This window comes from Gossypium hirsutum, chromosome A10 (assembly GCF_007990345.1).
Source record: "Gossypium hirsutum isolate 1008001.06 chromosome A10, Gossypium_hirsutum_v2.1, whole genome shotgun sequence".
Classification (NCBI taxonomy): domain Eukaryota; kingdom Viridiplantae; phylum Streptophyta; class Magnoliopsida; order Malvales; family Malvaceae; genus Gossypium; species Gossypium hirsutum.
The window spans coordinates 86,930,136-86,935,075 of record NC_053433.1 but is presented as its reverse complement, the minus strand read 5'-3'; positions in this window follow the sequence as shown (position 1 = coordinate 86,935,075).

Below are 4,940 nucleotides of genomic sequence, written 5' to 3'. Positions count from 1 at the left end.
ATGAATCTATCTTGACTTAGATACTCGGCTCAAGGAGAATTTTGTTAAAGTGCTCAGATAATTGATATTAGGTTAATGATGTGTGTATTCGGTCATAAACGTGCACATGAGGAAATGTTAGATTAATTGTATTAAATTGCTCAATGTGATTAAAAATGCGTATGACCATTTTGTATTTGAGCTAAAGGTGGCCATATGACCTATCAAACTCCTTGTCATATTCGGCCATAAGCTAGCATAATGAGACTTTAATAAGTTAAATTTGTTTGAATTAGCTCAAGAGCTTAGAGGACCAAAGTTGAACAAGGGAAAGGAAAAAGTGATCGAATAGTCGTCGAAATCGTTCGACAACATTCGAGGTAAGTTTTCGAGTAATGAAACTTAGATTATGATTCAATTAGATTATGTTATAAGCAAATCAAAATCATGCCCTTTGTATGTAGCTATTGAGCCGAAAATGATAATGCTTGATAAGTGACTTGTGTTTGAATTCTAGTTATGAAAATGAAATATTGATGTGTCATGATTTATTGATATGTGCATGGATATTCGGATTGATAACCGGGCTAAGTCCCGAAGGCATTTGTGCTAGTGACTAATTCCGGGCTAAGCCCGAAGGCATTTGTGCGAGTTACTATATCCGGGCTAAGTCCCGAAGGCATTTGTGCGAGTTACTATAACCGGGCTAAGTCCCGAAGGCATTTGTGCGAGTTACTATAACCGGGCTAAGTCCCAAAGGCATTTGAGCTAGTAGCTATATCCGGCTAAACTCCGAAGGTACTTGGTTTGGGAATGAGCGATCTTGCTGTAATAATTTAAATTGATACGCTCGTAAATCCCAACGATGAGGTACGTTTCGTATATGCATTGGAGTAGTAAATTCCTTTTGAATATTATTCGCTCAGTCAATTAATGAGCTTCCGGCCTTTAGTTAAGTTGATCCCTTATGTGTGAATATAAGGGTTGGAAATGTGGAGTAGGACTGATTTTTAAGAATATGTGTATATGAAATTATCCATTTAGTTATATGAATGCTATACCTCAGTTGCGCCTAATTTCATTGTTCGAAACTTACTAAGCATTTAATGCTTACTCCGTTCTTTAAATCTCTGTTTTATAGATTTTGGTTCGTCAGCTATCGGACTCGCGATTGTCGAAGTCGAAGTCGTCCACACTATCAAAGCCCCTTTGGTACACTTTTGGTTGAACTCTGAAATGGCATGTATAGGACTACCCTTTTTTATGTTGGTCATGTACCTTTCGGTATTGTACGAATTTGGATAGCCATGCGAAAATGGCTTATATATATTTTGAGCATAATGTTATAATCATTTTGTATGTATATGGTTATTGAGAGGTGTGGATATGCTTGGCAATGATTGGCCATTGGAATGGTTAATCACGATCATACTTTGTGCTATATATGCTAAAGGGTTGGTTGAATCATGGAAACTATGTAATAGGTAAAGTCTACCTTAAAGGCAGATGCTGACAGCAGCAGTGGTGTGAATTTGAAAAATCATTAAAAATAGTAGGAATGGAATTAAATAGTGAATAAATTATGTAATCGAACCTTGATGAATCTACTTTCCTATGGAAGAAACGAAACGGTCATATGAGTCGTATTTTAAGAGATATTTAAGTTTTCGTGGGACAGGGCCAGAGCGATTTCTGGATCCCCTGATCTGACTTTGGAAATTCATTATAAGTTAACCAGAAATAATTAGAAGTCATGCCATATATGTATAGATTCCTTTTTGAGTCTAGTTTCATTAGAAACAAACGGCATAAGTATTGAAACCCTGTACAGGGAGATATATAAGTCGTAATGCATGAAGGTCAGAGCAGTCGAACCCTGTAACAGGGGAGACTTTAACTAATAAACTGTACTAATTGGCCTGACCAAAAATTCTAGAAAAAAGTTTTAGATGGATATATGAGTATAGTTTCAGGGAAAATTTACGAAACTGATTTTCGAGTTTTGGAACTCAATATATGATTTTTAAGGTGACAGTGACGCAGTTAGCCAGCTTGTCTAGAAATTTTTAAAATGGACTGTGAAAATAAGTGAATTAAGTCTGTTAACCCCTCGTGTCCGACTCCGGCAACGGTCTCGGGTACGGGGTGTTACAAGCACCCTCGTAACGCCCAAAATTGGTATCTTATTAAACAAATGTTGTCTTAATTTTCAAAATTGCAAGTTCAAAGTAATATTTAATCATGATCCGATCAAAACACGAGAAATTTCAAGTTTCGTTTTCTTTTGAGAAGGACGTTTCGTTTTTAACACGAGCCGATTGATATTCACCCAACATAGCAATGATATCGACAACTTAATGTTAAATCGGTACGTTGCCTTACTTGTTGAAATTAAAAACATGAATAAAAATATTTCTAGATAAAAATAAAAGTGATAGAAAACTAACATTGATGTTGAAATAAGATGTGAACTAATATGCTAACTTCGGAACAGATAAATGATGATAAAAAGTTAAAAATATATGAAGCAAATAATATATAAAACATTAACAATGTATATGCGATAATAATAGTAAAAAAAAGTAATGGATATGAAATTAAACATGATAGTAATAGTATTAAACAAGAAATAGAGACGAACATATATAAACATATAATAATAATAAGTAAAGTGATGGAAACATAATATTAAAAACACTAATAATGTTACCTATATACATACGTATATATATTATAAATATAAACATGATAATAGTATTACAAAGTATATACATAGTATGATGTTAAAAATACATACATAATATAGAGTTATTAAAATATATATATAAGATAATATGTAAGAAAAAATATAATATAGTATTCGAAATATATACATGATATATATAAAGATACAATACTAAAAAGGTATATATATACATAATATATAAAAATGCATAATGTTAAAATATTTACATAATATATACATACATAATAATAATGCTGAAAATACCTATTAATAATGTCACATAAATATGTAACTATATATATATTAAAGATATATACATATACTAATATTAACAACAATGATAAGGATAATATAAAAAATACATACATGAAATAGTATAAAAATATATATATAACTAATAATATACATATATATATATGAAATAACAATAAAATATATGAATAGTATGATACTTACAAATATATACATAATATAACTTTTTAAGAAAAAAATATATATAATACAATAAAATATACGAATAATATAATATATAAAAAAATACATAATATATGAAAAATATAATATTTTTTAAAAAAACTAAATAAGAGTATTAAAATAAAAAAATAAAAAAATAATGAAGAAATGAGTAAAATAATATACATAATAATATAATAAGAAAATAATATTTTTATAATAAGTACTTAAAAATATCTATACGCATATATGTATAATAATGATAAATAAATAAATAAAAATAAAAATAATTGTGAAAGTAAATAATATAATAATAAATACATATGTACATAATAGTAAAAAAACGAGACATTTTAAAATAAATATACATATATATATCTAAATATAATAATAATAATAATATAATATTATTATTATTAGAATAAAGTAATTAAAATAATACTGTATATAAAAATGTATATACATACATATATAATAAAACATACACTAAGATTAATAATAATAACCATACTAGAAATAATGATGAAATATAAAAAGTAAATATAATACAATAGTAATATTAAAATAAAGTAATTAAGATAATACTATATATATATATGTACATACATATATAAAACATACACTAATATTATATATAATAATACTAGAAATAATAATACATTAAAATAATAATATTTAATAACCAGAATATTAATAATAACAATAATAATAATAGAAATAATAGTATTAATAATATTAGGAATGATAATAACAATATTAAAAAAAAGAAAATAAATAAATAAATAAAATGAAAAAAGGACTAAAATTGAATTAAAATCAAAGTTTTGGGGCGAATTTGAAATAATAAAAAGGGAAAAGGGCTTATTTGAACGCGCACTAAACAAAGGGGGACTAAAAACACAATTATTCCTCCCCTCAAAACACAACATAGCAAGAGGGACTAAATCGCAAAGTGCTACATACTTTGGGGCCAAATTAAAAAACTGAAAATGTACTTGATTGCAGAGGCATGAAAAAAGCGGAGGGCCTAAAAGTGCAATTAGCCCCTCCAATGAAAAACACTCGGATCCTTAGAGCGGGTCGGGTCAACAAACGGGTTAGGCCAAAACGACGTCGTTTTGGGGTTTAAAGGCCAACCCCAAAACGACGTCGTTTTGGGGGGCTATAAAAGGTCCAAAATTTGCAAAAAAAAAAATCATTTGGTGAGGAGAGAAAGAAAAAAAAAGAGAGAGAAGGGAGGGGGATTTCCGGCCAATGGCCGGTCATCGGTCCCATCGTCGGACAACCGTCGCCGACGCTGGCGCTGGCCACCATGCACGATGGCCGAGAAAGATAAATTTTTATTTTTTTATTTTTTTGTATTATATTTTTTATATATTTATATGTTTTTGATATATATATGTGGAAAAATGAAACCAAAACAGAATTTAAAATGAAAAAAAAAAAGAATAATCACCTTAGGCTTTTCACACTTTTGATTCTTCGATCTTTAGTATTCGGTTTGCTTGGAGGCTATTCTTGTATTTAAATGCTGATTAAATTGCTATTCTTACTCTGAAATTGAATATTTTTCTTATTTTTTTGTGTTTGAATTGCCGAACCGTTTTACATTTGTTTTCATGGCTTTTTATAGCCTTTACAATGCCCTAATCCTATTATTTGCGTGATTGCTTGGTCTTGCAGATCAGTTGATGGCCGGTGGAGTGGCGAAGCAGGCTTTTGGCAAAGGGGTCGGTGGAGGCAGACAGTATGGGGTGATGGGACTGGCTAGGTTTTTTATTAT